General features: G+C 43.4%; 1 protein-coding gene across 1 annotated transcript in view; it reads left to right on the top strand.

The window, feature by feature from the left end:
* The window catches only part of LOC149775245 (uncharacterized), a 28,085-nt gene that overhangs the window by 8,498 nt on the left and 5,084 nt on the right, over positions 1 to 14,503 (top strand). The window lies entirely within an intron of this gene.

The raw sequence follows: 14,503 nt of genomic DNA, 5'->3' as shown, positions 1-14,503 counted from the left end.
CTATCTTCAGTCATTGCCCTCACTGTAGCAAGATTCCCGGAGGGCGTGAAAAAATCTTTCGGGGACCAAACACGTTAGCCGATTTTGCCCAATGGGTCTTAGACCCCATCGACAAGACGTGGAGCCAAGAGGACATCGAACGTTACGGAGATTGTCATCGTCATGCCACGGTGATGGCTCACAATTTCTCCGGATACGATGGACAGTTTCTTCTCAGATACTATCGGAACGTATTCGGTAGATGGCTGGGACTTGGAAAACCCCAAGATCGTGTACGAGTTTAACGGTTGCTTATTTCACGGATGTCCCGTCTGTTACCCTGACCGTGACACTAAAAATCAGTTTTTGCAACGAACCATGGAAGACTTGTACCAGGACACTTGTCAGTGACGCCTAAAGTTAGAACAGCAAGGATACCAAGTGGTGGAAATGTGGGAACACGAGTACGATCACCGTTTGAAAACCGATCCCGAGTTTAAACGCCTCGTGGAAAGTTACCAGTTCATGGACCCGCTGAACCCGAGGGATAGTTTGTACGGAGGAAGGACCAATGCCACCTGTTTGCTGTACCAAGCCGACGAAGAGAAAGGAGAAGAAATCAAATACTTGGACGTGTGTTCGCTGTATCCCTACGTGTGCAAATATTGTCGCTTTCCCGTAGGGCACCCGCAATTGTTGACGGAACACATCGACCTGAAAAACATTCGACAATACGAAGGCTTGATCAAGTGTAAAGTTTTGCCTCCCACGAACCTATACCATCCCGTCTTACCTCACCATTGTCAAGGCAAACTGATGTTTCCCTTGTGCCGTACTTGTGCCGAAACGTGCAACCAGGACCAACCTTGCCATCACAGCCAGGAAGAACGTGCCTTGACGGGAACCTGGGTCAGCGTGGAATTGTTCAAAGCTCTGGACATGGGATACCAACTGTTAGAAGTGTACGAAATTTGCCACTTTCCCAAGACACAACAGTACCACAAGGGTGACCCTACTCAGAAAGGCATTTTCGCCGACTACGTGGATGCCTTTTTGAAACTGAAACAAGAAGCCAGCGGCTATCCTTCCTGGTGTCACACTCCCGAAGACCAAATACAATTCAAAGAGAAATACTATGCACAAAAAGGCATCTCTTTAGACCACATCGAAAAAAACGAAGGCAGGCGATCGTTTGCCAAAGTGATGTTAAATTGCTTGTGGGGTAAAATGGCACAACGACCGTGTTTACCCAAGACGGAATATTTGACAGAACCTTCCCGCTACTTCCAGATGATTCACGACAAAACCAAATACATGAAACACGTGGACGTCGTTCGAGAGGATTTGATCTTGGTCAATTACGAAGAAGATCTGGACTTTGTACAAGACGACCCTTTTGGAAATGTCATCATTGCGGCTTACGTGACAGCCCATGCTCGCTTAAAATTGTACGAAGCTTTAGAACTGTTAGAAGAACGCGTCCTGTACTTTGACACGGACAGTTGCATTTACATCCATCACCCGATTCAACAGCACCCTGACATCGAAGGAGACCGTTTAGGAGCCTGGACAGACGAGCATCCCGACGACAAGATTCTAAGTTTCGTCAGTGGTGGTCCCAAAAATTACGGCTACGAATACCGGGACAAACAAGGAGAAGTGCACACGACGTGCAAAGTGAAAGGACTGACTCTGAATCATCGTACCAGTCGAGTGGTCAACTTTGGGGTATTGAAAGAAGCCTTGCAATCGGGAGAGGATGGAAACTTTAAAGTGACCACTTATCAACCGAACAAGATTGTACGTTTACCCACTCACCACATCGTCAGTCGGCCCCTGGAAAAAATCTATCAAATCGTGTACCAGAAGCGAGTGAGACTTCCCAATCACTTTACGTTGCCGTTCGGTCACATCGATATTGGTCAGCATATAAAAAGGGACAACGTCCAAGACCAATAGTTCATTGTTCATTGAAGTAACTTACCATGTCGTTGACGAAGAAGAAACCAGATTGGTTAGGAGTCAAAAGTTGGACATCACCGAGACCAGGGTTTTGAGGCTTGGACACAAGAGGTGGCCCAGTATGCACGAGAGTTATTCAAGGAAAAAAGTTACTTTTCAACCTGTGTTAGTGACGGTGCCAGAAGAACCCGTCACCCAGGACAGGACTGTCGTGGACAGGCCTGAAAGACCCTTTCGGGAGGACACTTGTGTGACCTTACCCCCTACTATAGAACTGGTTAGAACTTTACCCAAAACATGTTGTACAGACACTTGTGTTTATTCCACGTTCATGGTTATCATGTGCCTTTTATTCTTGTACTTAAGCCTTTGGCTTTTATGTATTTTTGTCTTTCGTATTCATGTTTGAAAAAAACATTCAATAAACGTGTTCTGAAAAAGTATATAAACTCTTGTCTTGTTTGTTTTCGTGTCACAAGTGACATTTCTCACGCTATGGCTACCTCTGCTGTCTCTGCTCCCTCTTCCTCTACTGTCAAAGTCATCGACGAACACTTAGATCGTGCCAGTTGGGAGGCTTTGTATCTTCGCCATCCCTTTAACATGCTCATTGCTGGACCTAGCGGTTCAGGCAAAACCGAATTCTTCAAACGTTTGATCGAACATAAACATCTTTTGATCGATCGACCCCCTCAACGAATCGTGTGGTGTTACAAAGAGTGGCAATCGGCGTACAGCCTCTTGCGAGAAAGTCAAGGCGATTCCATCGTGTTTGTGGAAGGCATTCCTAAAGAAGACGATGGCATCGTCTCTGACTCCCGTCTAACCCATTTGGTCATTTTCGACGACATGTTAGGAGAAGACGAAGAAGAAATTAAACTGTGGTTCACGCGCAAAGGGCATCACCGTAATGCCAGTGTCGTTTACATCACCCAAAATTTGTTTTAACAAAGTAAAGCCCATCGCACCATCAGTCTCAATGCGCATTACGTGGTCTTGTTTAAAAGCCCTCGAGATAAATCGCAAGTTCAAGTCTTAGCCAAACAGTTAGGAACGCCTTGGCTGACTCAGGCGTACGACGATGCCACTCAAACGCCACACGCCTATTTACTCGTCGATTTGAAACCTACGACTCCCGAGGATTTGCGATTTCGTACCCACTTGTTTCACCCCTGGTGCCAAGACGGAGGGCCTGTCCTGTACACGTCTCCGTCCTCGACTTCATTTCACTCCCCGTAAAAAAATCTATAAAAACCTCAGACCCTTTTTCGTCTGTCTCACACAGTGTGAACATGACGTTCCTTCAGTCGCATCTTCCCGTCAAATTGATTCGTGCCTTGTATGGGATCAGTCGAGAAAAAGATCCACAAACACGAGCTCGTGTCTTAGAAGCTAGTCTCAAAGAAGTCTTACGATGGTTCACGGTGACGGCACGTCAATTACTCCAAGGAATCATTCAGATTCCTCATCAAACCAAACTCTTTTTCGATCGAAACAAAGTCGCTTTGGTCCAACTGGCCGATCCCCGCATCGACACTCAAACCAAAAAACAAATCATTTTGAAACCTGGAGGGAGCGGGACTCTAGGAGGGGTCATCATTCGCTCACTCTTAAGATGGGATCCTAATGCCCCCAAAGTTATACCCAAGACAAAAGTCCAACGAAGCCCCAAGAAGAAAAAGACCTGGTCCCCAAGGAGAACTTCTCCAGTGGCAGGACCCTCCTCTGACCAGACACCACCACCCCGGAAAAAGAAAAGAAGCCCCCAGATAAAGAAACAGAGAAAAAGTCCCCAGAAAAAGAAAAGTCCACAGAAAACTAGTCGCAAGAGAGGCACTTCGGCCAGGACGCAACCTTACACTCGCAAACCACGACCTGCCACGGCGGTGACTGCGTCTCCGGCAGCCTCACGTTTGTCCACTTCTCCGTTAATGACACCCAGAACTGAAGAGTACTTGGAGACGTTGATCACACCAAGAACTTCTCCGTTGATGACCCCCAAAAGAACTTCCCCAGTGGCAGGACCTTCCAATTTAGTGGCAGTGGCTGCTGCTCACAAAGTACCTTCTCCCAAAATCAAACTTCAAGAAAGATCGGGCATGTTACAAAGTTTACTGGATTTGTCCAAGCAAGAACTGGCTCGATTTAGTCCGTTACGTACCCCTGCACGACGTGTCATGCCTGTCCTCAAACTGATACGACGTAAAGACAATCAGTGGCGACGCGTTCCAGTATAAAAAAGACCTGTGACCAAGTCGGGTATCAGTGTTTTTTGGTGCTCCTGAAGACTCAAAGATGTCACCCTCCAGAAAACCCCAAGCAAAGAAAAGGAAAGGACTGCCACCACGTTTAGCCAAACATGGGGACATGTTATCTGTCCTGTCCAAAGCTTCTCCACCCCTACGAAAAAAACTCATTCAAACAGCCTCCAAAGAGGTCATCGATACCGTGTGCGAATGTTGTTTGAACGTTTTGAAAGGCACGATCCCTTTGTCCAAACACCAGAAACAATGCTTAGGGAAACATCGTCACGTTCTTCGCCAAATGGTTCAAAAGAAAATTCCCATTCGTCAAAAAAAGAAGATGTTAGTGCAACGTGGAGGTATTTTACCTCTCTTGTTAGGCCCCATACTGAAAGGAGTCTTGGGAACCATGTTGGGAGGACTGGTGGGAGCAAGATAAAAAGGCCTCGGAAGTTCTAAGATCTCAGAATCGACCCCTGACAACCCCATGGAAGGACGAAAACTAGCTTTAGTGCCTTACAAACGATGGATGGAATACCATCGGTGGCAAGAACAACACACCCCGCATTTACCTCCCAATCCCCATTTGAGCGAGATGTCCCAGTTACAACACGAATTGCAGTCCTTGATGGATCGCCAAGATTTGTCCGAAACAGAAAAATCGCAAAAGTACGGTCAACTCTTGCAACGACTGCAACTCTTTCACCAGAAAGCTTTAGACGAAACAGCTCTACCCACTCTGAAAGATTTTAAGACCTTGATGAAAAGTCCAGCACCATCACCAGTACCAGTACCAGTACCAGTACCACCAGTACCCGTGACCAAGACAGAAAAAGGAGAAGAAGAGGAAGGGTTTCAAACTCCACCAGAAAAAGTACGCAAGTTAACAACACCACCTACCTCCAGAATTGGATGGATTAAAAAGATGATGGCCACCCCTTCTTCCTCACAAGAGAAAAAGAAAGTGAAGACAGAAGTGAAGACAGAAGTGAAACAAGAACCGATATCCCCCGCTCAGACATCCTTCTCCTCTTTGACACCTATTGCTGGCCGCACACGCAAAGCATTGCAATCCAAGAAAATACCCCAAGAGAAAAAGAGTAGCATCCTCCAAGAGTGGGTGTCTTATTAACACACCAACCAACACAAAAAAATGGAAAAAGTCTTAGCCAGCATTTACTACGATCCCTCCCATCCTGCAGGTTACGCAGGAGTTCAAAAATTGTATCGTGCTGCCAAAACGCGACTGAAAAGTCTCCAATTACCTCAAGTGCAACGATGGTTACAAGAACAAGCTACCTACACTTTACACAAACCCATTCGACGCAAGTTTGCCAGAAGTCGCACCCGAGTGGAAGGCATCGATCATCAATGGCAAGCCGATTTAGCCGATGTCTCTCATTTGGCCAGCTACAATCGTGGCTACAAATATTTGTTTTGTGTCATCGACGTCTTTTCCAAATTTGCCTGGGTCGTACCCTTGACTTCCAAATCGAGCAGCGAGTTAGTGCGAGCCCTGCAACGGGTGTTGAAACAAAGCGGTCGTCACCCTCTTCGATGGCAAACGGACAAAGGCACCGAATTTCTGAACCAAGCTTTCCAAAAAGAATTAAAGAAACGTGACATTCATTTTTTTACCACCGAGAATCCCGAAACCAAAGCCAGCATCGTGGAACGTTTTCAACGCACTTTGAAAGAACGCATGTGGAAATATTTTACGCATCACCACACTCTGAAGTACATCGACATCTTACCGCACCTGGTGCAAGCGTACAACCAATCTTACCATCGAAGCATCGGACGTGACCCGCAAGACGTGACTCCCGACAACGAAGTGCTGGTGTTTGAGCGTCTGTTTGGTACGTCCCCGACGAGGGCTGTCCCCAAGAAAAGTGGAATGTTGGCCGTAGGAGATTGGGTGCGCATTGGCAAAACCAAACGCACTTTCGACAAAGGTTACTTACCTAACTGGACGACCGAATTGTTTCGCGTCACTGGACGAGTGCATGGCCGTCATCCTGCCGTCTATAAATTGGAAGACATGAACGGAGAAGTGCTCAAAGGAACGTTTTTTTTGCCCGAGTTACAACGTGTCACCAAAAAAGAAGACGACGTGTACGACATCGAAAGCATTCTCGAACGCAGAACCCGTAAAGTGGGCAAACGACGTGTCAAAGAAGTCAAAGTACGTTGGAAAAGATATCCGCCCAGTTTTGATTCTTGGATCGACGCTTCGCAAGTCATCGACTATAAAAAGAAGTGACCATCATGCCTTTTCACACAGACGCAGCTACGTCGACCACTCCTCCTTCACCCAGTTCTTCTGTGCAAGATTTACAAAAACAACCCTTGTGGGTGTGGTGTGGAGAACGTGTGCCTAAAACGCAAATCGTCTTTTTCTGCCAAATCTTCGTGGTGTATTGTGTCATCGGGGCAGCCATCGCCAATTTGAGTTTGCAACAAGGAGACAAACAATTGTGGACCATTTTATTGAGCAGTTGCATCGGTTACCTGCTTCCTAATCCCTCCCTGAAATTCACCTCCAACGGGAACCACGGGAACCTTGCGTCCAGTGCCAGTGCCAGTCACCACTCCAACCACAACCAGAACCCCATTTTGGGCGGAGACACGCCTCTGACGTCCACTAACCCCTCGGACAGCCACAGAACTCTGGAATTATGAGTCACCAAAACCAATTTTACTTAACCTTACCCAGTGACAGTTCCATGGAGGTGTTTCCCAAGAACACGTTGTGCTGTTACACGGCCAAATTACCTCAAGCCATCCCCTTAGATCACGAAGCCCATTGGGAAGTGGCTTTAGTAGAAATGATTCACCCGACCCAAGTCCTCAATGTCCTTCGCAATCAAAATTTTTTTGATGTGGAAGTTCATGACGAACAATTGCAACAATGGATGGATAGCAATGTCAAATATGACAAGAAAACCCGTACACAAAAGTACACCACCTATCACTTGTTCATTTCCCCAGGCTATTATTTTAGTGGTCAACATTTGGTCAGCACCATAGCCTCCAGGTTTAATGCCGTGTTTCTGAAAGCTTTGGAGCATGTTAACAAAAGTGTCACCATGGAGTACCACAAAACAGCTCGTCGCTTCTTGATGAAATTTGAACGGAGTAAAATCCTGTCCATTTTATTTTGTCCTGAATTGTATGACATGTTGGGCGGAGACATGAACCTGAGAATGACCATGATCAAGAAAAGCGAATTACCCATCGTTTACGACAACGAGTCTTTTAGCAAGTTATTTCGTGCCCCGGTAGAACTGAACCAAGGACTGAATTTGATGTTTGTGTACTCCGATGTGGTGGAGTATAACGTGGTGGGACACACCTCCGTACCGTTACTGCGTGTCATTCCTTTCAAAGTGGATTCTGCCACGAACACTGACGAGGAAGGTGGAAACACTTACCACGTCCACCGCGAATTTGTCCATCCTCACTATTTGCCCGTCAGTAAGTCGTATTTGGACACGGTCAACATTACTATAAAAGGAGATTTGGGACAAAATATTCCATTCACCAAAGGAAAAGTCACGGTGAAACTCCATTTTCGAAAACGGTTTTCTCACGATTCGTAAGTCATGTATCCAGTGTACCGAGGGGTTGCTCGACAGCGAGGACACGGTTTAGGAGATATGTTAAAATCGGCCTTTCGTTCGGTGGCCCCGGTGTTGAAACCGATGGTGACACGCGGATTGCACGCCTTGAAAGATGCGGCACTGACGCAAGGCAAAGAATTTCTCCAAAATGTCATCATCGACAAACAAAACCCTAAAGAAGCCTTCATGAGGGCAGGCAAAAATGTCTTGCTGCAAACGGGCAAAGACATTTTGGGTCACCGAGAAACACCTATAAATGCCCTGCACGCTACCGAGTCAGGCATTCAGCAAGGACAAGGCAGAAAGAGACGACGAAGAAAACACCCTTTCACCAGACTTCAAGCGAGAAAGGCCAAGAAAAGAAGAACCGTTCGAGACTTAGACGTTTTCGATTATTGAGAAAAGAGACAAAAAAATGATGCACCGAGAATCTTGCGCTTGTTCCAAGACGGAACTGGATCTGTTTGCCATGCCCCCCACGATGATGACGATGCAAGAATCCCAGTGGGTGGAATTTCACCCCGTCTCCTCATTGACCGATTCCGCTCCCATCGAGTTTGAAATCAAAGGACAGCCCGAAGATTACATCGATCTGAATAGCAGTTACTTGTACCTGAAAGTCAAAATTCTAGATAAGACTGGAGGTGCTATAGACGATGAAGCAGTAGCTCCCGTCAACAATTTCATGCATTCCTTGTTCAGTAGAGTGGACTTGTACTTGAATAACAAACTGGTCAGCAGCAGCATGGATACTTACCCTTATCGTGCCTACCTGGAAAATCTCTTGACGTACGGAATAGATGCCAAGAACACTCATCTCAATGCCTGTGTGGTATGGGAAGCTGACGAACCTACCAAGTTTGAAATATTGGAAACTGATGAAAAGAAAGACAACAATGATGGATTTGTAGAACGAAGAAAGAGAATCACGGGAGCCGACACAAGTTTAGAACTGATGGATCGTTTGCATTTGGACATGTGGTTGCAAGAAAAGTATTTGCTGAACGGGGTGGATGTCCGCCTGAGACTGAATCGTAGCAGTGCCGCTTTCCATTTGATGGCTGATAGTGACGGTTACAAAACCAAAATCCTAGAAGCCAGACTCTACGTACGCCGTGTGGAAGTGTTACCTAAAGTGGGAAACGACATCAGTCAGACGTTGAGCAGAACGACCGCCAAGTATCCCATACGACGCGTGGAAGTGAAAACCTTCACCATTCCCAAGGGACAGCGATCCATGATCGAAGATCATCTGTTCCAAGGACAGTTACCCAAACGTTTGATCGTTGGTATCGTCGAGAATACAGCCTTCAACGGAGCTGCCGAAAAAAATCCTTTCTACTTTCAACACTTTGGCGTGTCCAAAATCGAAGTCAGTCGCGATAGCAAGACCTTGTGTACCCGACCTTTCGAACCTGACTTTACCAAGAAGAATTACTTGAGATCGTACTTGTCCCTGTACGAAGCCACCAGACAGTTAGGAACCAATACCAGCCACGGTATTACGTACGAGGATTATGCAGGGGGCTACGCTTTGTGGGCTTTCGATTTCACTCCAGACCAAGGCAGCGACGAGGGACATTTCCACCCTACAAAATCCGGCCAGATTCGTGTGGAAATTCAGTTTAAAGACCGAGACCCTGATGAAACGGTGAACGTCATCCTGTATGCAGAATTCGATAATACCATAGAAATCAACAGTTTGAGAGAAGTCATCCTAGATTACTAGAAACCATGGAAGACTGTTATCCCTCTTTACCTAGTGGAGAAACTTTTAGTGTTGGATTATTGTTAAAAAATGTTAGAGTTGTTGTTGTTTAGTGTTAAGTGATTTTTGAATAAAAAATGTTGTGTTTTGAAAAAATTGTTTGATGTTATATTGTTGGATTATTGTTAAAAATGTTAGAGTTGTTGTTTAGTGTTAAGTGATTTTTGAATAAAAAATGTTGTGTTTTGAAAAAAATGCCTTTGTCTTTTGTTTAGCTATAAGAATGTTGGATTGATGCTCTTTCATTTCTTACTATCCCTCTCATGACACTCACTAAACGTTGCGACTCAAAAACCGTGTGGGGGATGTTTTCCTTCACGTCCGCGCTTTGACTTTAAGAACCGGGTTGTTTCCAGTCTAACCATCCATTGTCGACTCATCCTCCTAAGAAGATGTGCTCCAAACTAGCTAAACTCAACGAAGCCTACGTGAATTTGCATAGGGTCAGACACAGTCTGATACCGAAGCCAGAAGAAATAGAGAATGTGAGAATGTTAAAAATCACTGAAGACCTGATAGAAGAGCTCTTCAGAGAAGAAATGAACAGGGAAAAAGAAGAATGGACAGAGAAGTACAGACTTCAGAGACAGCAGCAACAACAACAACAAGAGCAGCAGCAGCAACCTGAAGCTGACAGAGGCTTTGTCGATTGTCGTATCGACACCAAAGAGTTCTTCTTCTCTTTCCGAAGAAGCAGACCTATCGCCAGAAAGTCTATCCTCAGAGGACATCGCATTCTTAGAAACTAAAAAGAATGCCATAGCAAACAAAAAAAACAGCCCTTTTCAGGGCTACCCAATACTCTAGAAAAGAAATAACAATCGATTTGCCAATGTGTATAGGTAGAGTAGTGTGAAAATAAACACTAACTCTTTTTTAAAAAAATGTGAGGGTATGTGTTTGTGTGTTTGTGTTTGTAAGTGGTTAAGTAAGTTGGTATGGATAGTAGATTAAAATGATGTCTTTTTTGGTGTTTGAGGTGTATATTTGGGGTTAGATTGGATAGCTTTGCGTATGTGGATAGTCTATTGAAGTGATTTATAAAAAAATTTAAAATAGTGATGGGTAGCATAAAAAAGTGAGTGAGTGTTTCTTTTAGGTCGGCGCGTTGTTTTATGGTCATGATCTAGGTAAGATCAATTTTATGTTTTTAGGGGATGTTTTCGTTCACGTCCGCGCTTTCACTATAAATTGAAACTCGTTCGGCAGTCCAGCTACCCTTGTTGATTGATCAACACCAAAAATGAACACGAGACTGGAGAAACTGTTGGAACTTCATGTGCATCTGGAATATGCCAGGCGCATATTAAATGAACTGGCCGCGGAAGCCATTGTGGAGGAGGGAAGGATAAGAGAGGAGGAGGAAAGAAGAAACAAAGAAGAGGAGGAGAGAAGATATAAAGAAGAGGAAAGAAGATACAAAGAGGAGGAGAGAAGATACAAAGAAGAGGAGGAGGAGGAAAAGGAGAGAAGAAGAAGAAATTTCAGAATCCCAGAGAGCGAAAATTGGGATTCTGAAGCGACATATCCTGCCTCTGCTCTCTCCCCCCAAAAGGTAAAATGTAATTGGGGGATAAGATGTGTATGCGGCGCCAGGCCTGGAAGGTGCCACCATTAACCAGGTGTCCATGAAGTTCCAAACAAAAAAACAGCCCTTTTCAGGGCTACCCAATACTCTAGAAAAGAAATAACCATCAATTTGCCAATGTGTAGGTGGAGTAGTGTGAATATAAACACTAACTCTTTTTTAAGATAGTGTGAGGGTATGTGTTTGTGTGTTGGTGCTTGTAAGAGCTAAGGTATGTTTGTGTGAATAGTAGATTATGGGTTTCTTTATTGTTTCTTAGCGTAGATGAAGAGTATAGTTAGGGTTCTGTTAGCGCTCACGTACGATTGTGTGGATAGTAGATTATGGATTTTGTTTATTGTTTCTTAGCGTATGTGAAGAGTATAGTTAGGGTTCTGTAAGCGCTCACGTACGATTGTGTGGATATTAGATTATGGATTTTGTTTATTGTTTCTTAGCGTATGTGTTTGTGTGTTTGTGTTTGTGTGTTTGTGTTTGTACCCGCTCACGTACGATTGTGTGGATAGTAGATTATGGGTTTGTTTATTGTTTCTTAGCGTATGTGTTTGTGTGTTTGTGTTTGTGTGTTTGTGTTTGTACCCGCTCATTGAGTCATCCACCCTTGTGTCTTCCATGATGTTTAGGACGGACATGCTCACGTATGTCAGGTCCAAGTGGACTGTTGTTGATAGGACAGATACTAGTCAATGGATGAGGAGAGTTTACATAGAAAGACAAGGATGTCTCAAGAGGGTACTTGTGTATGGACCGGCAGTTAGAAGGAGTTTAAGAAGAAGAAGAAGAAGATGTGACAGATGCCATCTATGTTAATATTAATATTAACATAAACCCAAAGGCCCTTTTCAGGGCCAGCCATATTTCTCGAAAAGAGATAGCCTTTCCATTGCCTACCCCTTTTTTAAAAAAATTTAAAAAAAAAAAAAATCCCATGTTCAATTTCCCTTGACGCTATAAAGTCCCACCCTGTTTAAATTCCTTTGACGCTAAACCGTCCCACGATTTTTCTCCATGTTAATTTCCCTTGACGCTAATCTGACCCACGACTTTTCTCCATGTTAAATTTCCCTTGACGCTAATCTGACCCAAGGGTCTCTGTAATGCTAATTCCCATTGACGGTAAAGTGCCCCCATTTACTACTTGCGATTCACCAATTCGTCTGTAATCTAATAACATTCGTATGTACACCTATCTCTGCTCAGTCTACTGAAGGTACACAGCTGTGTGTGTGTGTGTGTGTGAGAGAGAGAGAGAGAGAGAGAGAGAGAGAGAGAGAGAGAGAGTTAAATTCCCATTGAGAAACATATTATAACTCTCTAACATGGTTGCTATAGACGATGGAGTGCTTGAAAGAAGCTTCACTTAATTTGTACACGTTCCCTCCTGTTAGATTAGGGTATAAACATCACAACTCTCCTCCTCTGCTTTGTATAGAATTAGTAACTTATAACAATTATGTATAATTTAATCTTTGCACAAGGAAATCATAAAAACTTTTTCATTTATATCCACCTACTTACTGGGTGACTTACAAGCTGACACGATATAATACCGGAATGGAAAGGAGTTAGATTAGATAGGGTAAAAACTGGCTTGATGTATTCAACAGGAGAAATAGATTACCAAGTTTTGTGTGATTCTGCATGATGATGTGGAGGGCACGGTGGATGGACAAGAAGACAAACCTATGCACATACATGCAGAAATAGCGTAGGACGGACGAAGGTTTTCATAATGCCATTGAAGCTGTCACAAGAAGTATTCAATAACCGTGATAAAAGGCATAATAACTATTCCTTTGCTTCAGAAAATAATTATAGTTGTGTGTTATAAAAATATAACTGTCTTTATTCTCAAAAAGCTACCCATGATACTTTTTTACCTTTTCAAGAGTGTTAATGTCTTTTGAAGGGTAACATCATCTGCATGTACAGTTTATGTGTAAATGTTATTGTGTGTGATGTGAGTCTTAGAGTTGCCATTACCGTTTTTGTCTGTAAACACATCAAAATTGCTATCGGCATAAACATTGTATAATCATTAGCATTTTGATTCATGGATTAATACGTGCTAGTCCTTCCGAGTCGTATTCGTCTTAATTGATCAGTAACTTCGACCGATTGAGTCAAAATCAAACCAAACTGTGTATATCATCACCAACGTGACAGCCAGCAAGTATGTGGCTCACGGGTGCAATTGTATGTCTTTATATTAGAATACCAGAACTTAAATTATCGAAAGAGCATACAACATAGTGAGCACTAACGAAATAGATCACTACCCATATTTCGCTCTTCAATGACTTTGGTTTCATTGTTTCACCTTTATTTCACAAGCACTGTTCATGTCAGAGTTATAAAACTAAATGATTATATTAGTAAAACATTATTGTATTAAAAGGTCACTGTGACAAGCATTTCACGTGTTGCTGACTTAAGTTAAGCTGTTGCGTTAAGTTTATATCCACATAGGCTTGTTACACCATATGTGCATACTGTTACAGAATCAACAAATATGGTGAGTTAATATATTATGACCTGTATTACATACTCGTCACATTAAGTAACTGTGACATATATTTCAACTGGTTTTTATTAATATTTTTAAATCAAAAATGTAGAATCATTAAAGAAGGTGGATGTATGCATCTCTTAGTACCACACCATATAAACAGGTTACTGTGACCAACATTTCGCAAATTAGTCTTTTGTGTTTATCGCATTGTCACATAGGGTTCCTATGGCATGCAATGTGCATATTATTAAATCTAGAGTAATACAACTTGCTGGAAGAGGATGCATATTGATGAGTACGGCTCCCTTCTTGCACACGTTTCCCACTGTCATTACGGCTCATATTTTACGCTCCACTGACTCGAGTTAAATTGTATAAGGTTCCTTCTCTCAGCCAGTGCTAAAATTACTCAATTTGATCATGATATTCTTGTACCACACCCTTACAATAGAAAGCTTATAGTGACACATCTTCAACAGGCTTTATGGTTTGTAGTTTAGCTCAAAAAAGCGAGTGTTTTGTCATGCTATATGCTGACTGTTCTTCATAGAATCTTAAACCTTGGTGAGTAAATGCATGATAACAAGTACTACACCTTTATTGCAAATGGAAGACCGCTCCGGTGGCCTAGTGGAGAGAGCGTCCGCCTTCCTAGACATCACTATAAACTACCACACTGGGAACATCGTAGTGCTATGACTGGAAAATTGTTAAAGCTACGTTAAAAATCTAAATCACACACACACACACACACACACTCACGCACAGAAAGAAGTACATGAAACATGTCCTTCATTCTTGAGTCACTTTGTTAAACTGATGTGTATA

Source organism: Sinohyriopsis cumingii, chromosome 19, assembly GCF_028554795.1.
Source record: "Sinohyriopsis cumingii isolate HCF-2022 chromosome 19, ASM2855479v2, whole genome shotgun sequence".
In the NCBI taxonomy this organism is placed as follows: domain Eukaryota; kingdom Metazoa; phylum Mollusca; class Bivalvia; order Unionida; family Unionidae; genus Sinohyriopsis; species Sinohyriopsis cumingii.
This window is presented reverse-complemented; position numbering and strand designations above follow the sequence as displayed.